This window comes from Pelophylax lessonae, assembly GCF_965119305.1.
Source record: "Pelophylax lessonae genome assembly, chromosome: 11".
NCBI lineage: Eukaryota > Metazoa > Chordata > Amphibia > Anura > Ranidae > Pelophylax > Pelophylax lessonae.
The window spans coordinates 142,159,040-142,186,112 of NC_138778.1; positions in this window are offsets into that span (position 1 = coordinate 142,159,040).

Here is a 27,073-nt window from a genome sequence, read left to right on the forward strand (position 1 = left end):
CCACCCTGCCGCAGTAAAAAGCCGGCGGGTGGTCGGCAAGTGGTTAAGACCAGGCTTTTTCTGGCATTTTTTTTTTACAATTTTAAATCAGTATTTTTTGCTAGAAAATTACTTAGAACCCAACAAACATTTTTTTTCTTCTTTTAACAGAGACCCTAGAGCAGTAATGGTGAATCTTGGCACCCCAGATGTTTTGGAACTACATTTCCCATGATGTAAAATGACGAGAACCAATGCGCTACCAAGAGATAATCTGACCTCCAAGAAACTGATGAGGTGTAAGTGGTGTAAACAACAGGTAAAAATAAATATAAATGTAACGCCGCCGAGTGCTCCGGGTCCCGTGGCTTCCCCGGAGCACTCGAGGCGTCCCGCGGGCTGTTCCCCCGCATCTACAATACTTACCCGCCGGGTCCCGTCATCCCAGCCGCTCGGTACACGCCGGGTGCCTTCCTCCTCCCGGCGCGCGCGGCCCCGCCCTCTAGGGCGCGCGCGCCGCTGCATTGAAATTTAAAGGGCCAGTGCACCATTAATTGGTGCCTGGTCCAATCAGTACCAAAACTTATAAAAACCAACTTCCCCTTCCTGTCCTTGCCGGATCTTGTTGCCTTTTGTGCCTTGAGAAAGCTTTTGGTGTATTTTCCCTGCCTGTGTATCTGACCTTCTGCTGTTGCCCCTGACTACGAACCGTTGCCGCCTGCCTTGACCTTTTGCTCCGTCTGACCTTGCCTTTGCCTAGTCCTTTTGTACCGCACCTAAATCAGCTGTCTTTGAGGTTGAGCCGTTAACGGAGGATACGACCTGGTTGCTACCGCCGCAGCAAGTCCATCCCACCTTGCGGCGGGCTCTGGTGAAAACCGGTAGTAACTTAGAACCGGTCCCCTAGTACGGTCCACGCCAATCCCTCACTGACACAGAGGATCCACCTCCAGTACAGTCACCTGCCGCCAGTCTGGACCCTGACAATAAATGTGCAAATCCGCAATGAGAATAAATCAGGAGAAAAAGCAGCCAATTTTAATCAGTGTCCCCACTGTCAATAAATAACTAAAAAACTACAAGAATCGGCGCTAATTCATTAAAAGGACTTTGATAAAATAAAGAATCAATTATCTACATCCGTGTCGATGAACAAATCTATATAAGTGAATTAATGGTGAAAAAAGTGTATAATGCTCAAATGATGTATATATAAATAATACTGTGTAGTAAAATATTGTGTCTCAAAATAAATATCCAAAATATCAAAAACAGTGCTAATGGATGAATGCTGTGATATCCCTTGATAAAGTCACATGATTAGTGACGCAACTCGTCGGGAGGAGCCGGGTGACGTCACTTCCGTGTTCACGGCCGGAACCGGAAGTCCATTTGTGTACCGCTGGTGAGCGGTGTCAGCGTTTGTTATCTTTATACATGTAAGTGCATTACTTTTATTTAATAAATCATTCTTGAGGATACTACACCATGAGCGCTCTTTTCTTTTACACCCCCATGAGACCGATGCCTATGGTGGAAGAGTCTTATTGATATATACGTACTACGGAGCACAAAGACCCCGCCATTCATCCATTCATAAGAGCGGTCTGTGGAACGTCTTTGAAGTACATCCCCTTCATCATTGGATTACACACATGCATTTTTTCTGTGTGTTTGAGGTAAGCGGCCACTGCACACTTTAGAGCATCAAGATTGGGATTCTTTATTCTGTTGGTTTGCTTCATCTTATTGCATCAGATCTCGGACACTATTGTGGAAACTTTTTTAAGCACATAGGAGTGCACACCTTTTTTGCACGGTCATTTAAAAAGATTTTATTGGACTGATTGGGACATTTATTGTTTAACACAATTGTTTTCACTAGCTATATATGATTGGGACCTTTCATATGATTTATTGGATTTGGATTAGTACCATTTTTATTGTTCACACATCTTTATTTATTGGGACATTTGTATTGATTTCACAGTAGCAATATTTCATAATATTTCTTCACTTATTCAGATTATGATTGCCCCTTGAAGGATTAGTAAGAGATTCGTCCATCTGTACCACCAATTCACAGCATTCATCCATTAGCACTGTTTTTGATATTTTGGATATTTATTTTGAGACACAATATTTTACTACACAGGATTATTTATATATACATCATTTGAGCATTATACACTTTTTTCACCATTAATTCACTTATATAGATTTGTTCACCAACACAGATGTGGATAATTGATTCTTTATTTTATCAAAGTCCTTTTAATGAATTAGCGCCGATTTTTTTTAGTTGTTTAGTTATTTCCCATGATGCTCGTGCACTCTGCAGTGTAATTAAGCATTATGGGAAATGTAGTTCCAAAACATCTGGGGTGCCAAGGTTCACCATCACTGATCTAGGGGAATAAAATGTCAATCGTTGCAATTTTTTATGTCACACAGTATTTGCGCAGCAAACCATTTAAAAACCAGGATTTTTTTTACCAGTTTAAATAAGATAATTTTTTAGAAAAAATGTAACCACTTTAGGACCAGAATTTTTCTACAAGTTTAAATCAGTAGTTTTTGCTAGAAAATTACTTGGAACCCCCAAACATTATAATTTTTTTTTTTTTAGCAGAGACCCCAGGGAATAAAATGGCAATTGTTGCAATGTTTTATGTCACACAATATTTGCACAGCAAACCATTTTAAAAGCAGACTTTCTCTGGTTCTTTTTTTTTTTTACAAGTTTAAATCAGTATTTTTTTTGCTAGAAAATTACTTAGAACCCCCTAACATTATCATTTTTTTTTTTTTTTTGGAGCAGAGACCCTAGAGAATAAAATGGCGATTGTTGCAATAGTTTGTCACATGGTATTTGCACAGCAAACCACTTTAAAACCAGGCTTTTTCTAGCACTTTTTTTACAAGTTTGGTTAGATAGTTTTTTAAAAAAAAATGTAACCACTTTAAGACCAGGCTTTTTCAGGCTTTTTTTTACAATTTTAAATCAGTATATTTTGCTAGAAAATTACTTAGAACCCAGCAAACATTATGTGTTTTTTATAGCAGAGACCCTAGGGAATAAAATGGCAATTGATGCAATTTTTTATGTCACACGGTATTTGCGCAGCGGTTTTGCAAACACAATTTTTCAAAAAATACACTTTCAAAGGAGAAGTACAGCCAAAGCTGGTTTGGGTGCACTTCTGTGGATCACAGGAGTGCAGTTCATTCTGCACTCCTGTAAGCCGTTTTTAGCAGACAGCGGTCTGAAGTCAGCTGTTTGCCAACATCACAGAGCCAGTCCAGGCTTGGGCAAGATTGTGACCATATGGTCAGGGTCCGCCCACATGCCTGGACCGGCACCCGGACCGGCCTCTCAGTGAGCTGCTGAGAGCCTGAGCCAGCCGTTCCCACCTCCACAGCCCAGTGCTCCAGTGAGGAGGGGGGGGGGGGACAGAGTAGGGAGCCAATGACTGAGCGTCACCAGCTCTATGCTAAGGAAGCCCTGAGAACCCCGCGATCAGCGATATTTGTACACAAAACTGTAAATAACCACATTTCTCTAAAAATCTGGAGGTTTTCATTCTTCACTTTCAGCTTTCAGAGTTTTTAAAAGTCCCCCCAAACTATACTTTTTCTGAAGGCAAAGGGCCAGTAGAATAAATAGAAGGTGCTACTGATTTTTAAGGCCTCTGCCATATTTGCGCAAATGTTTGCCAAAACAATATTGTTGCTAAAAATGCACTAAAATCATTATTAGCAGATACAAACACAGCAAATTTTACAAAATCCCTGCTAAGTTCCTTCTAACTATAAAAGATAAACCTGTATTGAGTTAATAATTAACAAATATTTGTACATTTTAAATTGCGCCTTTTTGAGAAATAGTGAAAATCGGACATTAGCAGAAATTTCTCAAAAAATCTGGAGGTTTGCTTTTTTCACTTACAGCTTTCAGAGTTTATAAAAGACCCCCCAAACTATATATTTTCTGAAAGCACATGGCCAGTAGAATAAAAAGAAAGTGCTACTGATTTTTAGGGCACCTTGATATTTGCACAAATATTTATCAAACCAATATTTTCGGTAAAAATATATTAAAATCATTAATAGTGAATTCATACATGGCAAAATGTAAAAAAAATCCTACTAAATATAAAAGATAAACCTGTATTAAGTTAATAATTAACAAATATTTGTACATTTTAAATTGCGCCTTTTTAAAAAATAGTGAAAATCGGACATACGCATAAATTTCTCTAAAAATATGGAGGTTTTCTTTTTTCACTTACGGCTTTCAGAGTTTATAAAAGACCGCCCAAACTATATATTTTCTGAAAGCACATGGCCAGTAGAATAAAAAGAAAGTTCTGCTGATTTTTAAGGCACCTTGATATTTGCACAAATATTAATCAAACCAATATTTTGGCTAAAAATATATTAAAATCATTAATAGTGAATTAATACATGGCAAAATGTAAAAAAAATCCTACTAAATATAAAAGTTAAACCTGTATTAAGTTAATAATTAACAAATATTTGTACATTTTAAATTGCGCCTCTTTGAGAAATAGTGAAAATCGGACATACGCAAAAATTTCTCTAAAAATATGGAGGTTTGCTTTTTTCACTTACAGCTTTCAGAGTTTATAAAAGACCCCCCAAACCATATATTGTCTGAAAGCACATGGCCAGTACAATAAAAAGAAAGTGCTACTGATTTTTAAGGCACCTTGATATTTGCACAAATGTTTCTCAAACCAATATTTTCGCTAAAAATATATTAAAATCATTAATAGTGAATTCATACATGGCAAAATGTAAAAAAAATCCTACTAAATATAAAAGATAAACCTGTATTGAGTTAATAATTAACAAATATTTGTACATTTTAAATTGCGCCTTTTTAAAAAATAGTGAAAATCGGACATACGCATAAATTTCTCTAAAAATATGGAGGTTTTCTTTTTTCACTTACGGCTTTCAGAGTTTATAAAAGACCGCCCAAACTATATATTTTCTGAAAGCACATGGCCAGTAGAATAAAAAGAAAGTTCTGCTGATTTTTAAGGCACCTTGATATTTGCACAAATATTAATCAAACCAATATTTTGGCTAAAAATATATTAAAATCATTAATAGTGAATTAATACATGGCAAAATGTAAAAAAAATCCTACTAAATATAAAAGTTAAACCTGTATTAAGTTAATAATTAACAAATATTTGTACATTTTAAATTGCGCCTCTTTGAGAAATAGTGAAAATCGGACATACGCAAAAATTTCTCTAAAAATATGGAGGTTTGCTTTTTTCACTTACAGCTTTCAGAGTTTATAAAAGACCCCCCAAACCATATATTGTCTGAAAGCACATGGCCAGTACAATAAAAAGAAAGTGCTACTGATTTTTAAGGCACCTTGATATTTGCACAAATGTTTCTCAAACCAATATTTTCGCTAAAAATATATTAAAATCATTAATAGTGAATTAATACATGGCAAAATGTAAAAAAAATTCCTACTAAATATAAAAGTTAAAACTGTATTGAGTTAATAAATAACAAATATTTGTACATTTAAATTGTACCTTTTTGTGAAATGGTGAAAATTGAATGTTCGCAAAACTGTAAATAAAAACAATTTACTCTAAAAATCCAGAGGTTACCATTTTTCACTTACAGCTTTCAGAATTTGAAAAGTCCCCACAGTCTCGGTTCACACTGGTGCGATGCTGGAAGTCCTGCGAATCCAGTGCGAGTTCCCGCATCGCACCTGAATCGCAGGCAGTTCACACTGCCCTCTGCGAACTGCTGCGGGTGTCAATACAAATTTAATGACACCCCCAGATCTGTTTGCAGATCCCAGTGCGAACTGTAATTTCAGACAGGAATCGAATTGCATGGGTGTGAACACCTATGCGATCCGATTCTGGTGCATACAAAAAAAGGGTCCTGCGTGGGTTTGATCTGAATGCGATGCAAATTCTGCCATACAGTTTTTATGGCTGAATTTGCATCGCACAGACTTTGCATGTGATGTGCATACACTAATCATTAATAGTGCACATAAACACAACATAAGTTGCAAAATTTCTAAATTACTACTAAAGCATTGTTCACATGTGGTATAATAAAGTGTACGACCATGTAGGGCCATGTTTACTTGCATAGGGAGGCATAGGTGTTCCGTGCAACCCTGTACAGGCAGTCCCATTTATGTCAATTGGGATGCAACGGCTGCACAGGAATAGCTGCTGTTCCCAATCTGACATCCGTGTGGGTGTGGGTGCACGATCCCGAACACAGACAGTGTGAGCTCAGGAACATGCACTAGACTTACATGGATGGCAAATTGGGAGCGACGGCTCTGTTCGTGCAGTTGCTACATCCGAAATGACCTCAATGGGACGGGATGCACGGAACACGTGTGCATCCGTGTAAAGGTGCGCTGTGTATGCCCGGTGTGAACAAGGCCTTAGGCCCCTTTCACACAAGCACACCAATCGGGTCTGCCTCTCCATTTTTCAAGTGGGTCCAATTGGACCACCCATTGTTTTCTATATAGAGGCTGATGTAAATGGACATGAGTCAGTTTACAACCGCCTACATCCGATGTGATTCGGTCCACTAAAAACAGACAGATGGGGATCCCATTCCCCATCCATCTAGTAGATCGAATGGTTTCCATCTGACCGCCCCATAGATAACAGTGAGCTGTTTCTGTTATGCATCAGCAGGGGGATGGGAACCTGGATTTGCTTGACAGAGTCTGCTCCATGTTTTGTTTTGTCCCGGATCCCGGACCCCCCCCCCCCCAAGTAAATGAGTATGGGGTACATTGTACCCCTACCCATTCACCCCAAAAAAGGCAGTGTAAATAATGACAAGAGAGAGTTTTGAGAAGTGATTTATAAAAAATCTTCCTCCAAACGATCTTCTCCCTCTGGTCTTCTTTCTCCAGTCTTCTTTCTCCGGTCTTCTCCCTCTGGTCTTCTTTCTCTGGTCTTCTCCCTCCGTTCTTCTTTCTCTGGTCTTCTCCCTCCGTTCTTCTTTCTCATGTCTTCTCCCTCCCTTCTTCTTTCTCCGGTCTTCTCCCTCTGGTCTTCTTTCTCCGGTCTTCTTTCTCCCGTCTTCTCCCTCCAATCTTCTCCCTCCAATCTTCTCCCTCTAATCTTCTCCCTCTAGTCTTCTCCGCTGCCAACCCGGTCCTCCTCCGACGATGTCTCCCGTGAATATGCCGACTCCGCTTTTTGCGGGTTCTTATATAGCCATGGGGCATGATCAACCGGAGACCCCGCACCCTTGTGTGGTCACTTGATGATGTGTGACCACACAAGGGGCAGGGTTTTTGGGTGATGTGACCGGGTGGCCACGGCCCATGGCTATATAAGAATCTGCATAGAGCGGAGCCGGCATAGTCACGGGAGACATCATCTGAGGAGGACCGGGTTGGCAGCGGAGAAGATCGGAGGGAGAAGACAGGAGAAAGAAGACCAGAGGGAGATGACCGGAGAAAGAAGACCGGAGGCAGAAGATCGGAGGGAGAAGATTGGAGGGAGAAGACGGGAGAAAGAAGACCAGAGGGAGATGACCGGAGAAAGAAGACCGGAGGGAGAGGATCGGAGGCAGAAGATCGGAGGAAGATTTCTAATAAAGGACTTCTCAAGACCGTCTCTTGTCATTATTTACACTACACTGCCTTTTTTGGGGTGAATGGGTAGGGGTACAATCTACCCCTACTCATTCACATAGGGGGTCCAGGATTTGGGGGGCCCCCTTGTTACAGGGGGCATCCAGATTCTGTAAAGCCCCCTGCCTGCAGACCTCCACAACCACCGCCCAGGGTTGTCGGAAAGATGCCCTTGTCCTCATTCACATGGGGACAAGGTGCTCTGGGGTGGGGGGCGGTACAGAGCCGCTTGCTTGTCCCCTCCCCTTTCCTGACCTGCTGGGCTGCATGCTCGGATAAGGGTCTGGTATGGATTTTGGGGGGGGGGGGGCCACGCCGTTTTTTTTGCGTAGGGTTCACTTCAAAATCCATACCAGACCCGAAGGGCCTGGTATTGAACCTGGGGGGGACCCCCACGCCATTTTTTTTTTTTTTTGTGGCATGGAGTTCCCCCTCAAGAGCCTCAGAATGCAAGTTGCACCACAAGTGTCGGATCATCCTGATCTGACTTGGATGCGACTTCCATTCAAATCAATGTGCTCCCATAGGGAACCATGGATTTTCACATAAGAAAAAAACGTATACCGTGGCTTAACACTGTATAAGCAACGTTATGCAATGTTAATCAGCCTTTAGCAGCGTCACACGTTCTTACAGCTGTAACGCCGGTCCTCAGAATGCACTGGTCCTGGGGTTTTTTTGCAGCTTGAAAATGCCTATGCCACTTACAGCTTAAAAACGTCTGTGTGTGCATGAGGCCTTAATGAAGGGGCATTTTTAAGCTGCAAAAAAAAAAACATCTGACGCTCCTAAAAGCAGCTGCAAAAACGCCCTGTGTGCACGAGGCCTAAATTATCACCTTATAAAACAACCCATTCAGTTTAAAATAGAAATGATAGGCAATGATAGATCTAAACAAAACATTTTAAATACCTTTATTTCCCTTTTTTATAAGTGATCACATTCCCTCTGTTTTCAGCTGCATAAGAGCTAGGGGGAGGAGAAGCAACAATACACAGAGGATTGGCCCTATACAGATCACATGTACTCTCAAGGAAAAAAAAACTCTCTAGCAATACACACCAAGCTCAGCATGTGCAGAGTGTCTCAAAAAGGCTCTGTACTATCAGCAGACAGATTGGGGACTGTGGAAGAAGGGAAGGATCAGAGAAGACAGGATCAAATGGCCTTTTTGCACAATGTGCAGGATTAACCCCTTAGGTTCCACAGTGAGTATAACAAGCATGCTTTACTGCATATACAGACTGATTTTACTGTTGAGGGTTTAGTAACACTTTAAAACTTGCAGCATTGGGGTCAGGGGGCTGCACTGGTAAATTTCTGGTTTTGGGATTTTACTCCCATGCCCACACACATCATCTATTGCCATCCAATTAGGACAGATGAAGACACTGCACCTGGAAGAAGCCTGGAGAAGATGTTGTTGCAGAGAAGGGATCTTGTGTATTTGCAGATTTCCACTATAACCAGTTCAGCTCTTTGGATGTGCTCAGGGCCGGTGCTTCCACTAGGCAAACTAGGCAGCCGCCTAGGGCGCATTGCCACCTAGGGGCGCAGCCACGAATCGGCACTCTCCTTTATTAATGATCCCTGTGAGCTGAGGGGAGGGGCAGCAGTGGGGGAGGAAGAAGGGTCAGAGGAAGATGCTAGGTGTCTGGGGCAGTGGCGGAACTACCAAGCCTTGGCTTTCCACCAATGTTGGGGGGGCCCCAAGAGGCAGGAAGGGAGCCCACCGGAGTGCTGCCTGCATGATGATCCTCTTCGGCTGGAGCTGTGGTGAGCACTGTGGTCCAGGAGAGGAGTGTCCTGGGAAAAGGAATCACAGTGAAGGAGGACAGTCTCTTCATACCGCTCAGTGAGCGTCCCCAGAACAGGGGATCGGGGCCCCTGGATGTGACATGGAGGATCCCTGGTGTGAAAGGGAATTGGGGTCACCAGGTGTGTCATGGGGAATCTGAGTCACCAGGTGTGACATGGGGGATAAGGGTCACCGGGTGTAACAGGGATTCGGGGTCACCAGGTGTGCCAGGAGGAACATCAGGGTCCCCAGGTGTGACATGGAGGAACATCAGGGTCCCCAGGTGTGACATGGAAAAACATCAGGGTCTCTCCGGGTATGACATGGAGGAACCTCAGAGACCCCTGGCGTGACATATAGGAACATTGGGGTCACTGGGTATGACAGCATGACATGGAGGAACACGGGGTTCCCTGGGTGTGACATGGAGCAACATCGGGGTCAGTGGGTATGACAGCAAGACATGAAGGAATATTGGGGTCCCAGAATGTGACATGGAAAAACATCAGGGTCTGACATAGAGGAACATTGGGGTCACTGGGTATGACAGCATGACATGGAGGAACACCGGGTTCCCTGGGTGTGACATGGAGGAACATCGGGGTCAGTGGGTATGACAGCAAGACATGAAGGAATATTGGGGTCCCAGAATGTGACATGGAAAAACATCAGGGTCCCTGGGTGTGACATAGAATGACATCAGGGTCCCCAGGTGTGACATGGAGGAATATGGGGGTCACTGGGTACGACAGCATAACATGGAGGAACCATCAGATCAGGGTCACTGGGTATGACATAGAGAAGTTTTTAACCCCTACCCTTTTTATTTTTATTTTTTTTTTGGGGGGGGGGCACAAGTAGCTGGTCTTGCCTAGGGGGTAAAATAGTCTAGCACCGGCCCTGGATGTGCTATGTACCTCCAAAGAGTGAAGGGTCAAGCCAAAGTAGATGCCATCAGCAGCCATCGGCGTCTGCCCAGTTTCTTCAGCCGGCTACCGGCTGTAAAGTAAAAAAAAGGTCCGATGGCTGTAGTGGGCAGCGGGGTGTCCCCTGCACCACTCCCCTTCCTTTCCATTTCCGGGACTATCCCACTCTTACCAAGACCACATTGAAGGGCTTCATAATGACTGGCAGGAGGAGCCCGAGGAATATCCATTCCTTCATCATCTCTGCCCCGAATGAAACTGGAAGCCACAATAATTTCCTCTCTTCTGCATTCAGTGCCGTCATTCTTTTTTAGAAGGAATTTGTTCAAAAACTGTCATATCAGGAACTTTTGAATCATTAGTGGGGTCAATTTACCGTTTGTTTTCAACCGCACTGATGAGAAAATTCAAAGGAGCAGAATGGAAAATGTATGTGGAAGGAAAGAATTACTACCAGCGTATGTGGCTTTCATTAGCAAGGTCCATTCATTCTAACATCTAAGGTAAACGCAAATACAATTTTGGAGTACTTTGAACAATTGTCATGTCATTGAATATACTGATGAGAATTTTCTTAGGCATGCCGTACACTGATTGATCTTCAGCCAGTCCAGCAGAAACAGTCCAAACTTCAATCACAGTGTGGCCTCACCCACTTGGCAGAAGTTATTTATTTAACTGAATTATGTCAAAGGGACATGTGGCTTCTTCCTGATCAGTGTATTGTGACAGCTGCAGGATCCACTGTCGGAAAACAATGTCTGGACGATATCGAGCCACTTTGCCGCAGTACGGTCAACGTGACCGGTCGGCAAGTGGTTAACGCCTGGATCTCTAATAAAGTTAACCCCTTCCCTGCCAGTGTCATTTTTACAGTAACAGTGCATATGTATAGCACTGATTACTGTAGTAATGTCACTGGTAACCCCAAAGTGTCAAAAATGTCAGTCCAATCAGTCAGTCCTGGATAAACGTCATATGGAAGGGAGGGTGTGAAGGATTCACAGACACCACTGATGGATCCCACCACCAAGACGTGCTCCCCGTCAGAGAAAACACTCACCAGACCTCTGCAAAGTAAACGCCCCTCCGTAGACGTAGCGCACACGGCAACGTCCCGGGGCTGTGTCAGTGAGAGAAAGAGCGCAGAGACGTGTACGAGGCGAGGCGACGACTGGACAGCACCGGAGGCATCATGGCTTTGGTGAGGTGAACATACACGGAGGCTAGATTTAAGTCTGGAACCGCAGTACAGCTGACATGATGTCCATGCTATAAGGATTTGTCTGAGAGTTACAGGCGTTTACTTTGCAGAGGTCTGGTGAGTGTTTTCTCTGACGGGGAGCACGTCTTGGTGGTGGGATCCATCAGTGGTGTCTGTGAATCCTTCACACCCTCCCTTCCATATGACGTTTATCCAGGCTGGACTGTGACTCATTCAGTAGCTGGGACTTCCATGTTGCTGACAGTGGATGTTTTTCATTATTTGTATGGTTTAGGCATTGTTTTGTCATGCTTAATTTAGCGCTGCTAGGGCTGTAAACTGATTCATTTAGAGTGATTTTATTGCACCTTTTTATAATATATATATATATATATATATATATATATATATATATATATATATACACACACACACACATATACAGTATATACTGCTCGAAAAATTAAAGGAACACTTTGAAAACACATCAGATTTCAATGGAGAGAAATATCATGCTGGATATCTCTACTGATATGGACTTGGTAATGTGTTAGGAAAAAAAGGATGCCACATAGTTTATTGGAAATAACACCCGAAAATCAAAGTGAAAAAATGATGCAGCAGGCTAGTCCATTTTGCTGAAATTTCATTGTAGCAACTCAAAATGGTACTCAGTAGTTTGTATGGCCTCCACGTGCTTGTATGCATGCCTGACAACGTCAGAGCATACTCTTTTTGAGATGACGGATGGTGTCCTGGGGTATTTCCTCCCAGATCTGGACCAGGGCATCACTGAGCTCCTGAACAGACTGAGGTACAACCTGGTGTTGTCAGATGGAGCAAAACATAATGTCCCAGAGGTGTTCTATTGGATTTAGGTCAGGCAATCATTGGGGCCATTCAATGGTATCAATTCCTTCATCCTCCAGGAACTGGCTGCATACTCTGGCCACATGGGGCCAGGCATTTTCGTGCACCAGGAGGAACCACTGCACCAACCTAGGGTCTGACAATGGGTCCAAAGATTTCATCCCAATACCTAATGGCATTCAGGGTGCCATTGTCCAGCCTGTAGAGGTCTGTGTGTCCTTCGATAGATATGCCTCCCCAGACCATCACTGACCCACTACAAAACCGGTCATTCTAAACGATGTTACAGGCAGCATAACATTCTCCACAGCTTCTCCGGACCTTTTCACTTCTTTCACGTGTGCCCTGCTCTCATCTGTGAAAAGAACATGGCACCAGTGGTGGACCTGCCGATTCTGGTGTTAAATGGCAAATGCCAATTAAGCTCCACAGTGCCGGGCAGTGAGCACAGGGCCCACTAGAGGATGTCGGGCCCTCAGGCCACCCCCATGAAGTCTGTTTTTGATTGTTCAGAGACATTCACACCAGTGGCCTGCTGGAGGTCATTTTGTAGGGCCCTGGCAGTGCTCATTCTGTTCCTCCTTGCACAAAGGAGCAGATACCGGTCCTGCTGATGGGTTAAGGACCTTCTTTGGCCCTGTCCAGCTCTCCTAGAATAACTACTGAAATTTCCTCCATGCTCTTGAGACTGTTGTGGCAGAAACAGCAAACCTTCTGGCAATGGCACAAATTGATGTGCCATCCTGGAGGGGTTGCAATGCCTGTGCAACCTCTATAGGGTCCAGGTATTGCCTCATGATACCATAAATGACACTGACCCTAGTCAATTGCAAAATAGTGAAAAACAGTCAGAAAAGGAGTAGGGAAAACATTTTCAGTGGCCTCCACCTGTAAAACCATTCTGTTTTGGAGGTCGTCTCATTGTTGCCCATCTAGTGCCCCTGTTGTTAATTTATTAACACCAAAGCAGCTGAAACTGAATAACAACCCCCTCTGCTACTTAACTGACCAGATCAATATCGAAGGAGTTTAATTGACTTTATGCTATACTCTGATTAAAAACTGTTTCTTTCATTTTTTTTTTTAGCAGTGTGTATATATACAGTGCTTTGCGAAAGTATTCGGCCCCGTTGAACTTTTCGACCTTTTGCCACATTTCAGGCTTCAGACATAAAGATATAAAACTGTAATTTTTTTGTGAAGAATCAAAAACAAGTGGGACACAATCATGGAACAAAATTTATTGGATATTTCAAACTTTTTTAACAAATAAAAAATTGAAAAATATGTCTCTATCAGTTTTGCACATCGAGAGACTGAAATTTTTGCCCATTCCTCCTTGCAAAACAGCTCGAGCTCAGTGAGGTTGGATGGAGAGCGTTTGTGAACAGCAGTTTTCAGTTCTTTCCACAGATTCTCGATTGGATTCAGATCTGGACTTTGACTTGGCCATTCTAACACCTGGATATGTTTATTTGTGAACCATTCCATTGTAGATTTTGCTTTATGTTTTGGATCATTGTCTTGTTGTAAGACAAATCTCCGTCCCAGTCTCAGGTCTTTTGCAGACTCCATCAGGTTTTCTTCCAGAATGGTCCTGTATTTGGCTCCATCCATCTTCCCATCAATTTTAACCATCTTCCCTGTCCCTGCTGAAGAAAAGCAGGCCCAAACCATGATGCTGCCACCATGTTTGACAGTTGGGATGGTGTGTTCAGGGTGATGAGCTGTGTTGCTTTTACGCCAAATGTTTTTCATTGTTGCCAAAAAGTTTGATTTTGGTTTCATCTGACCAGAGCACCTTCTTCCACATGTTTGGTGTGTCTCCCAGGTGGCTTGTGGCAAACTTTAAACGGCACTTTTTATGGATATCTTTAAGAAATGGCTTTCTTCTTGCCACTCTTCCATAAAGGCCAGATTTGTGCAGTATACGACTGATTGTTGTCCTATGGACAAAGTCTCCCACCTCAGCTGTAGATCTCTGCAGTTCATCCAGAGTGATCATGGGCCTCTTGGCTGCATCTCTGATCAGTCTTCTCCTTGTATGAGCTGAAAGTTTAGAGGGACGGCCAGGTCTTCGTAGATTTGCAGTGGTCTGATACTCCTTCCATTTCAATATTATCGCTTGCACAGTGCTCATTGGGATGTTTAAAGCTTGGGAAATCTTTTTGTATCTAAATCCGGCTTTAAACTTTTCCACAACAGTATCTCGGACCTGCCTGGTGTGTTCCTTGTTCTTCATGATGCTCTCTATGCTTTAAACGGACCTCTGAGACTATCACAGTGCAGGTGCATTTATACGGAGACTTGATTACACACAGGTGGATTCTATTTATCATCATTAGTCATTTAGGTCAACATTGGATCATTCAGAGATCCTCACTGAACTTCTGGAGAGTTTGCTGCACTGAAAGTAAAGGGGCTGAATAATTTTGCACGCACAATTTTTCAGTTTTTTATTTGTTAACAAAATTTGAAATATCCAATAAATTTTGTTCCACTTCATGATTGTGTCCCACTTGTTGTTGTTTCTTCACAAAAAAATTACAGTTTTATATCTTTATGTTTGAAGCCTGAAATGTGGCAAAAGGTCGCAAAGTTCAAGGGGGCGGAATACTTTCGCAAGACACTGTGTATATATATATATATATATATATATATATATATATATATATATATATATACATACTGTATATATTACAGTATCTCATAAAAGTGAGTACACCCCTCACATTTTTGTAAATATTTTATTATGTCTTTTCATGTGACAACACTGAAGAAATGACACTGTCATGTAAAGTAGTGAGTGTACAGCTTGTATAACAGTGTACATTTGCTGTCCTCTAAAAAAACTCAACACACAGCCATTAATGTCTAAACCGCTGGCAACAAAAGTGAGTACAATGTCCAAATTAGGCCCAAAGTGTCAATATTTTGTGTGGCCACCATTATTTTCCAGCACTGCCTTAACCCTCTTGGGCATGGAGTTCACCAAAGCTTCACAGGTTGCCACTGGAGTCCTCTTCCACTCCTCCATGATGACATTATGGAGCTGGTGAATGTTAGAGACCTTGCTCTCCTCCACCTTCTGTTTTAGGATGCCCCACAGATGCTCAATAGGGTTTAGGTCTGGAGACATGCTTGGCCAGTCCATCACCTTTACCCTCCACTTCTTTAGCAATGCAGTGGCTGTCTTGGAGGTGTGCTTGGGGTCATTATCATGTTGGAATACTGCCCTGCGGCCCAGTCTCTGAAGGTAGGGGATCATGCTCTGCTTCAGTATGTCACAGTACATGCTGGCATTCATGGTTCCCTCAATGAACTGTAGCTCCCCAGTGCCAGCAGCACTCATGAAGCCCCAGACCATGACGCTCCCACCACCATGCTTGACTGTAGGCAAGACACACCTGTCTTTGTACTCCTCACCTGGCTGCATCCACACACGCTTGGCACAATCTGAACCAAATAAATTTATCTTGGGCTCCAGTAATCCATGTCCTTAGTCTGCTTGTCTTCAGCAAACTGTTTGCATGGTTTCTTGTGCATCATCTTTAGGATAGGATTCCTTCTTGGGCTATAGCCATGCAGACCAATTTGATGCAGTGTGCGGCGTATGGTCTGAGCACTGTCAGGCTGACCCCCCACCCCTTGCAATGCTGGCAGCACTAATACGTCTATTTCCCAAAGACAACCTCTGGATATGACGCTGAGCAAAAGCACTCAACTTCTTTGGTCGACCATGGCGAGGCCTGTTCTGAATGGAACCTCTCCTGTTAAACCTCTGTATGGTCTTGGCCACTGTGCTGCAGCTCAGTTTCAGGTTCTTGGCAAACTTCTTATAGCCTAGGCCATCTTTATGTAGAGCAACAATTTTTTTTTCAGATCCTCAGAGAGTTCTTTGCCATGAGGTGCCATGTTGAACTTCCATTGACCAGCATGAGAGAGAGAGAGCGATAACACCAAATTTAACACACCTGCTCCCCATTCACATCTGAGACCTTGTAACACTAACAAGTCACATGACACCGGGGAGGGAAAATTACTTTTTGGGCCCAATATGGACATTTTCACTTAGGGGTGTACTCACTTTTGTTGCCAGTGGTTTAGACATGAATGGCTGTGTGTTGAGTTATTTTGAGGGGACAGTAAATTTACACTGTTATACAAGCTGTACACTCACTACTTTACATTGTAGCAAAGTGTCATTTCTTCAGTGTTGTCACATGAAAAGATATAATAAAAAATTTACAAAAATGTGAGGGGTGTACTCACTTTTTTGAGATACTGTATATAATACCTGTATATTGTGTTTCTAACCTGCTTGACCGGTTTTGACGGTTTGTGAAAGGTAGGGGGCCTTTTTACTGTGTTGGGGAGTCTGATTGAGAAAGAAAGAGATCCATAATCTTCCTCCCTTCTTCTCAGCGGTCCGGGGATTTTCTCTTCTCTCCCCGATTCTCCACCTCTGGACTGCAGAATCTGAGAGGGAGAATTTTCACTGACATCGCCAGTGAGGTGCCGAGATCGCACCTTCATAAACTGGCCGTTTCTGATTCTGTCAATGACAGATTCTCTGTGTGCTGAGATGTTTAGTGGAGAACAGGTTCTCTGCTGGTCATCTCAGTTTCATATGAAGAGACAAGAACTCACTGCTCAAGGTGGTGTAATTGCCTGATGACTCACACCGGTGCATGCCCCGGCTCGCCTCCGTGAAAACTTGATAAAGGAAAAGAAATTGGCAGCACTCCAGGTTGAGTCAAAATCCAGATTTATTGACTGGACATCCAAATATGACAATCGTGACAAGGTAGATGCGTTTCACACACTGACTGTGTGCTTAATCATTACCTTAAGCACACAGTCAGTGTGTGAAACGCGTCTACCTTGTCACGATTGTCATATTTGGATGTCCAGTCAATAAATCTGGATTTTGACTCAACCTGGAGTGCTGCCAATTTATTTTCCTTTATCTCAGTTTCATACACCGCTAATGATCCGAGATGAGCTGCGATCATCAGGATCGAAACATATCTTAGTTTCATAAACAGACACCTAAACCAGAGTGGTTTAGTGTGCAGACAGCAGTCAGTTTTGGGCTGCAGTTCATTTCGGCAGAGGTCGATGTTATGTCTGTTTTCCAGCCCGCTTCTTTTTGGGAACTTTATTTGAAGTGTACAAAGGGACACTTCAAGATTCATGTCACCACACAGCAGCACATTGTGTTGCACCTGCTATGCAGTGATAGGCGGTACCATCTAGTGAGGTGCAAGAATATGCAGCATGACTGCATTTTCTTGCACCTCCACATGGGCGTCCGCAAGGGGGGGCAAGGGGGCCAGGCTACGTTGTAGTGAGAATGGGGCACATAGAAAGCAATTGTTTTCTACATGCCCTAGTGGTGACTGGTGTTCTTCCAGTGTTCTAGTGTGAAGGGGCCCTTAGACTAAGTTACTCTAGTTTCAAAAGTAGGCTTTCATGAGCGTTTTTGAAGCTTCATGAACACCTGTCAAAATTGTGTGCATTGCAGTGCCCAGTTTTGTTCATTTGGTTGCGTTAGCATCGCATCGTAATGAATCGCATCAAAATTGACCAGATGCCATTGCTGGATGTAGGGGGGTGCTGGGGTGGGCTATGCCCTCCAAGATTTCAATTGAGCCCCCCCCAAAAGAAAACAACCTGTGCCCAGGCTGTGTGCAGTGCAGAGATGGGAGAAGGAGCTCTGCTGAATGACCCCTTTCGTCTGCCCTGCCAACAATGACCCCTATCCTTGGATCTGCTGACCCCTGTACACTGCCCCGCTGACTCCTGTGCTCTGCCCTTCTGACCCCTGTCTTCTACCCTGCAGACCCTGTACACTTCCCTTCTGACCCTTGTGCTCTGCCCTGCTCGCCCCCTTTCCTTTAGATTCTGTCCAATTCTTTTCGGTCCAAATACAAATTCTGACAAATTTATGGTTATTGGGGGATTCGGATGTATCCGAATCTCTGATTTGAAACAGCAAAGAATATAAACAAATTTCGTTGCATTTCGCTAAAGTTGTTTTGTTTATTCATTTTCTAACAAATTCAAATTTTGAGAACAATTAGAATTCAGATCGGTTGAAAAATGATAGGCCGATTTGTGTGAAGAATAGCTAGTTGTTAAGCAGTGGACTGGGAAGCTCGCTGCCACATCCTTAACAACCTATGAGTCATCAGCTGTCAGCTGGCTTCCCCACTGACAGCTGAAATATATACCAAACAATGCCGACAATAGTAAAAAAAAAACCCCAATCAATTCAAGGCTCCTTGGGTCTGGTATGGATTCTAAGGGGAACCCCACACCAAAATAAAATTAAAAAAACAGCGAGCGCCCTCCCCGAACCATATGTTAAAAAATTCAGAAACAAAATGAAGATTAACTAATTCCGAAAATCATACTAAATGAATTCCGGAACAAAAGGAAATTAGTAACATCACAAATATATATACGAAACAAAACCAAATTTTTCCGTTCTGCACATATCTACTTTCCTCTTCCTTTCTGACCCCTCTTATCCACCCTGCAGACCACTGTACACTGCTCTACAAACAAATGGCCTCTGTCAATGCCCCCTGACATTTTTTACTGCACCCCACATCAGACAGGCTAGACCTGGCCCTGCCTGACTTGTTGTTTGCTAGGCTTTGCTGCTCCCCAAACATTTCTATTGGTGTCAATGTAAGCACACTGCAAATGCATCACAAATGCTCCTATGGCTATTTACAACACGTTTGAGGTGTGTTTAGAAATAGTTACTAGTCGAGATATTACAAAATAATAATACGAAAATCCATACATTAATAAAACACCAGCACAGAGGGGACGCCTGGCAAGCATTTTTAATGCAACAAAAACACATCAAATACGCACCTTTAACGTATCTTAACACATTAGGTGCAATAATGGGCACTCAGATCTCTTTGGATGTCCAAGTGAGTGTAGCGGACTGCCATTCTTTGATAATGCAGATATACCTTCTGCTCCTTCAGACTGTCTCTTTGCCCCTTTAAGATTGATTTCAGAAGAGATCGGTCTCTCACAGGAAGTGGAAGAACAGGATTGTGGGACATGTAGTTCTGGACATATAGAGGATCATTATCTGGATTGCTGGGGGGGGGGGGCTATTTTCCCAGGAAGCAATAGGAAAGCAGAGGACCATGGGAGAGGGTATAAACCTATCTGCTCCACAGCTTGAACTCTCTCTTGCTTCCGGGACCCAGCAAGTGCACATCAGCCTGCTGTGTGTGAAGGAACGGCTGTAGCTGCGGCCTAGTGCACGAGGCCTGACCTGCTTGTGGAACCCAGCCTCAACGGAGCGGATGCTGAAAGCTATACTGTGGACGCTGTCAGTGTGTTCCTTAAAGGTGTATACACTCTCAAATTACCAGGTGTGCCAGTGGGCGGAACTTGTTCTTGGGGTTAAAAGGCAGAGTGCGGGACCCTTTTATACTTAAGCGGCTCCTGCGGGGGTAGCGATACATGTGGGGGCTCGTCCAGGATATTACCGTTACTCTGCAAGCAACACCTCAAGACAACACCCCTAACTGCACCAAGATAAACCCTGTCACCCAGTGGTGTGTTGCAGAAGGCGTCCGCCCAGAGTCAAGCGGGGTGATCGAGCTCCCTAGGGAGGCCTGGACTGAAGAGCAGATCAGCCAAGTGGTGAAGACCTTGGTCCCAGACAGGAAGGCATGGGTAACTGATGTTAGACCAGACCAAGGGACCTCTTGCACCTACTTACTACTAGAGTGGAAGCTAGGGATCCCTGACAGTTTCCAAGGGACCAGTGTGCAGCTGGCTGACAAGACTGGGTGTCGCCTAAATTCAGCCAAGCATGCCAGACATGTGTCCAGCAAGTTCTAGTAGATCTGGGGCCACAAAGGAAGAAGTCCCTCCCATGACATCCCTGGCCATGAATGGGCCAGAGTTCTTTGTTGCCCTAGGAGACTTTGTGTCAGAAAGATGCTCCAACATACTCAGGGAATGGGTATCGGAAGCTTCAAGTTTTTTCAGGGAGATAACCCGTGCCCACAGGAGAGGACAACTTTGAAAAGTGGCTGGACCAGGCCATACAAACCTTGGATGAATGGGACATTGCTGAGGTACACAAGAAGCAGAGAATTATAGAGAGTTTAAGAGGGCCTGCCTCAGAAGCCATCCATAATCTGAAGCTCAGTAAGAAAGATTGTGTCGTTCAAGATTACCTGAATATTCTGCAGGATGTGTTTGGGTGAACAAAGAAGGCTTCTGACCAAATGTACCAGTTTGAGCACACTTTCCAGAATGAAGAAGAGAAGTTGCCTGATTACACAAGGCGTTTAGACAAGATTATACACCAGATCTTGTTGAAGAAGGGCATCGACCCTAGGAAAGTAGATGAAGTCAGAGCCCAACAGGTTTTGAGGAGTGCCCAGCCCTTAGATCCTATCACTCTACTGTTGAGAACCCAGCAAGATGGTGGCATCTTGAAATACCCAGATTTAATCCAGATTGTCGGGGAGGAAGAGGCCATGTTGGAAAACAAAAAGAAGAAGGGCCGAAGGTCAGAGTCTGTGTTGGAGTCAGGGTGGTCAGTACAACCGGTTGTGACCCAGAGACCGAGCTATTGAAGACTCAGGTGTTCCAGTTACAAGAGACAATGACTGGGAAATCGAGCCAAGTCAGTCAAGTTGTAAAAATTGATCCAGTCACCAGCCCTAGGTTGTGCAAAGAAGCAGAGCCATCAGACATCAAGTCTGAAATAGCTGCGTTAAAGATACAAATGTCTCAGATGATGGACATGGTAAACATGTTGGCAGCAAAGTTCACCGAGTCATCCTACGAGGGTCTTACGGGTCGGAATGTACCCCTGGACTCGCCTGTTGTGCCTAGCAAGAGGCTAACAAATTCTGACATCTGCCTGAATTGTGGAGGTGTGGGTCATTCCCATAGAGTATGCCCAAGTCCATTGAAAAGGGTAGATGGCTGACGTGGCCCACAAAGAAGTGACCCAAGTATGGAGAAAAGACCTGGGCCTTCAAGAAGAACTCTTAATGAGACTGCAAGGGAACAATGGACACTACCTGCGGTTGTATCCACTTATGCTGTCTCAGTGAAGAATGCCTACCGACCTCCAAAAAGTCCCCGGAAAAAGCGTCCCCAGCACCATAAGAGGAAAGAAGTGCGAATCCAGTCAGATGGGCCTAACATTTCAAATGCTCCCACCAAACCTTCTGCCAAGTTAGTAGTGCCTGTTTTGGTGGAAGAAATGTATACAAGAGCCCTTCTTGATTCAGGTTCTCAGGTGACTTTGCTGACTAGAGACTTTTATGAAAGGTATTTGTCATATATAGCTCTGAGGAAGTTGGAAGATATTGAGATCCAGGGTATTCAAACAGAAGATTACCTCTGTAATGGCTATCTGCAGATCAGGTTAATGTGTGGTCCATTGATTGGAAAGCGTCAGAACTTCGACACACTGGCCATTGTGTGCCTTCAGTTACCAGAGTCTCTAGGAAGTTTGTTGATCGTAGGGACCAACACAGATCTGGTGAAGCAGCTGGTAGCCCCTGTTGTCCCCGGTTGTGATCCCTTACCCTCCCTGCCAGCAGAGGGGCCCGTATTAGTGAAGAGAGAAGCTGATCTGCAGGAGGCAGAAAAAGGAGGGGATTATTGTCCCGGGAAGCAATGGGAAAGTAGAGGACCATGGGAGATAGGGATGTAACGATATTACCGCTATCGCGGTATCGCGGTGGTTTACATGGCCCGATATCGTCGTGGTGGGTGCACGGTCTGGCCGCCGTCTATGTGTCTCGTCGGCTCCTGTCTGTCACTCACTCACCTCTATGCTGCAGCGCTGCTTGCTTACTGGCCGAGCCGAGGCGAGCATCTGCCAGTTGGTTTGGAGCAGTGTGGGTGGGCGGGCTTGTGGGGCGGAGGCGGAGCCAGCGCACGAGAGCGGCGGACTCGGCGGAGCAGAGCTAGCTTCCACCAGGCAGGCACCACAGCACCACGGCAAGACAGTGACACCGGACCGCCGGTGAGTAATGTGTAAGAAATTAAATGAAAAAAAAAAAAACACTGACGCCACTCATGTACTTTACTACTGGATTCATTTACACAGAAAGAGAGGATAGTTACTAAAGCACATGGTAAAAGATGTAGTGTTACTTGTTTTTGCATTACACTCATGCTGCAGAGCAAGCCCATGACATTCTCTGTGTTCTAAATAAATGACACATTCACTACAAGGAAGTCATGTAGAGGTCTTAAATAGTGGTTTCTGATGGATAACACCAAAAGAGCACAGAAACCACACATGGCCTCTCGGTCCTAGTGTTAAAACAGTAATTGGCTGCAGAAATCTGCAAAACAAGTGTTACCAAGCTGTATAAGACATTACCTACCTAGATATGGTAACACTGTGGAATGGGATGGACATCAGAAGTACATGAGTACAACACCTGTTAGTAACAGTCTCAGAGTAAGCACATTGAGAAGACAGTGCTAAGAGAAGAGGTATCATAGTAGGTGCTAGTGGGAACAAGAGCATGAGGCCCAAAATGTGCTATTTAACAATACCGTGAGCTTTTCCACAATATCGCAATAAATATCGTACCGTGAGATCAATATCGAAATTGTATCGTACCGTGAGATTTTGATATCGTTACATCCCTAATGGGAGAGGGTATAAATCTATCTGCTCCACAGCTTGAACTCTCTCTTGCTTCCAGGACCCAGCAAGTGCACATCAGCCTGCTGTGTGTGAAGGACCGGCTGTAGCTGCGGCCTAGTGCACAAGGCCTGACCTGCTTGTGGAACTCAGCCTCAACTAAGCAGATGCTGATAGCTATACTGTGGAAGATGTCACAGTATAGCTAAAGAGGAAGAGGGTGGAGGTCGGCCGGACATCCTGAGAAGGCAGAGCACGGCCTGTTCCCAAATGCTGGAGCGCGGGAGAGCACATCGCCTATCTTACAGGGCCTTATCGGACAGACAGCCAAGGGAGAGGGTACCTGTGACGGGGTGGGACCGCAAGTATAACCTTTGCATCTATACACTGACTGCAGACACAGCAATATACATCACTTCCTATGGGATTACAAATTAACAACTGATCCTCCTGCTATTTTATAATTACACTGGAAAGTCTTTAAGAGCTCCAACTGCCGGTGAAGATATAGCAAGGCCTTGTTAAGGGAGGGGTATTGATGTATACTACTTCTTAAAGGGGACACGCTCTATTTTGTTGCAGTATTGCTAGTTAGTACATTGATAGTGCAAAAAATAGTCCAGAGTTCTTCTTTAATCTGAGTATTGCATCATTATCATAGAGATCATCAGTTACCATTCTAGATCATAGAGTGTTGTTCTAACATTGTTCTTTGATATTGCAAATCATTGTTCTTGTTGATTTGCATCAGTCCTGTTGAATCCTGCTGGTTAAGGTGGGATTCAGCTGCCATAATTATATCTGTCTTTTCACTAAGTAAAAGGGCAAAACTCATTTATATTGTCAGTGTGTTCCTTAAAGGTGTATACACACTCTCAAATTACCAGGTGTGCCAGTGGGGCAGAACCTGTTCTTGGGGTTAAAAGGCAGGGTGCGGGACCCTTTTATACTTAAGCGGCTCCTGCGGGGGTAGCGATACATGTGGGGGCTCGTCCAGGATATTACCGTTACTCTGCAAGCAACACCTCAAGACAACACCAAGATGGACCCTGTCACCCAGTGGTGTGTTGCAGAAGGCGCCCGCCCAGAGTCAAGCGTGGTGATCGAGCTCCCTAGGGAGGCCTGGACTGAAGAGCAGATCAGCCAAGTGGTGAAGACCTTGGTCCCAGACAGGAAGGCTTGGGTAATTGATGTTAGACCAGACCAAGGGACTTCTTGCACCTACTTACTACTAGAGTGGAAGCTAGGGATCCCTGATAGTTTCCAAGGGATCAGTGTGCAGCTGGCTGACAAGACTGGGTGTCGCCTAATTCAGCCAAGCATGCCAGACATGTGTCCAGCAAGGAGTTAAAAGGCAGAGTGCAGGACCCGTTATACGTAAGCGGCTCCTGCGGGGGGGGGGGGTAGTGCTACATGAGCACTAAAGAAAATATCGTTTTGCTAAACATTTTTGGAACTATTGGGGTCTGTAAAGAAATCAGCAGCAGCATCTTTTCATTCTACAGGTCCTGTGCTTGGGGAAAATGTATGATTTAGGGATGTGTTTTACAAACTGTCAAAGCTATTAGTAAAAGGTGAAACCTTGTGGAAAAAATAACAAAATTGGTCCAGCCATCTGAAGTTACAAGTGGAGAGCAGGGCCTGGCAGCCAAAGGGTTAAACCAACTGCTAAATTTGGGTTTAGAAAATAAATCTTCACCTTGTGAAACATATTTGGCCAGAAATGTCCATGGGGGTTTTCTTTTCCTTCTATGGATTTACAGATTATCCCTATAGAGAAAATTTCAGGGAACTTCAAATATTGCTGAATAAATCCTAATCACTGCACTTTATTTTAAGGATTAATCTAGGAGTCACTGTGATTTATTATAAGTGTTTTGATTTTTTTACTGCTGTGCTGCTTAGTCACTAAATAAAACCTTTTTATTTATTTATTTTTTTAAATTATACCTTTGATATTTGTGTAATTCCAGCAGGAAAATCACATGACTGGAATATAACGGATAAGAATTTTCTAGAATGTGTTTAAATATAGCGGCAGCTAAAAAAGATACCTTACATGGGTGCTCAACCTGTGACCCTCCAGCTGTTGCAGAACTACAAGTCTCATCATGCCTCTGCCTTTGGGAGTCATGCTTGGAACTGTCAGCCTTGCGATGCCTCATGGGACCTGTAGTTCTGCAACAGCTGGAGGGCCACAGGTTAAGCACCCATACTTTAGCTAAATTATTTAGTTTGCTAAATCTCTGTGTAGCTCTCTTTTGGGGGGTTATGGGAAATGACCCTCCCCAAACAGGATATTGCGCTAAACCTGTAGGTAAGAGAACCTTCGCTAAGTGGAAGAGTGGGATTGATAATAAAGTTTGCAGTGCCTACACCCAGGACAGGGCCTCTGTGACAGAGGGGATTCCCTTCCAGGGGAATTAAACCAAGTAATTGGGAGCAGGGGACGACTGCAACCAACATATAACAATGACTATAAGTATATACTTTAGATACACACCAATATGGAAATAATACAACCCTTATTTAAGAAATGATTAATACCAATACATACATCCAGTGAACAAACAGGTAGTATCAGAAAAGGGTCCGATAGGAGTCCTGGTGCAACTGTACACATACTGTACACCTAGGTATATATAAATGTTAATAAAGATACTTCCAGATGAATGTTGCAGCAAAGTTCAGTTGCAGGGGCCCCTAAGGATGATCACAATGTGGTGTCTGTCTTCGTGTCCTGAAGACAAGATCTGTGGTGATGGGGAGAAACTCCAGAGGCATGGACTCCAGAGAGAGAGAGATATAATTTTGCCCCTGTACAAATCATTAGTAAGACCTCATCTGGAATATGCAGTTCAGTTTTGGGCACCAGTTCTCAAAGGATATCCGGAAACTGGAGAAAGTGCAGAGAAGGGCACCCAAACTGATAAGAGGTATGGAGGAGCTCAGCTATGAGATTAAGGGGGGATATGATCAAAATATATAAATACATAAGGGGTCAATAGTGAATTTGGTGTTGAGTTATTCACTTTAAGGTCAATACAGAGGACAAAGGGGCACTCTTTATGTCTAGAGGAAAACAGATTTAGTCTCCAAATACGGAAAGGTTTCTTCACCATAAGAGCCGGGAAAATGTGGAATAGACTTCCTCCAGAGGTGGTTCTGGCTAGCTCAGTAGATTGCTTTAAAAAGGCCTGGATTATTTCCTAGGTGTACATAATATAAATGTTAATTATAGGTAAAGTTGATCCAGGGAATATCCGATTGCCTCTCTGGGGATCAGGAAGGGATTTTTTCCCCTGCTGTAGCAAATTGGATCATGCGTTGCTGGGGTTTTTTCGCCTTCCTCTGGATGAACTGCGGGTATAGGATTGTGTATATGGGATTGTATGGTTGGGTTTCCTTTACTGCTTTTTGTTTTTTATTGGTTGAGCCAGATGGACTTGTGTCTTACAACCTGACTAACTATGTAACTATGTAACTCCAGGTGATGTCCAACCAGCCTGGAACACAGCTTCTTACTGACAGGAACTGTGATGTGAAACTGGAACTCAGAGTCTGCCTATTCACTCTGCGCTTAGTCCCTAGTAGTTTCTAATCTGTCATGCAACCGGACCGCTAACTACCAGAAGTGGCCATCGGATGCCTAACCTGGCATTAGCCTATGCGGGTTATGGAGCTCTAAGCTAAAGCTAAAGCCAGCTATAGAATCCCAGACCAGAAGAGACAAGGTTAAGAGCTGTATATAGCTAAAATAACAGGAGCTGCATATAAACAGGTTCACCTACTAGTATACTGGAAGGTGGCCACTACACACATACAGTAGCACAGACCCAGCTGTCTGGCACTGTGCATGTGAGATAATAACAATAGGACAAAGACTTTACTCAGTGTGTCACTAGGATTCAGATCCAGAAGCTATGGGCAGCTA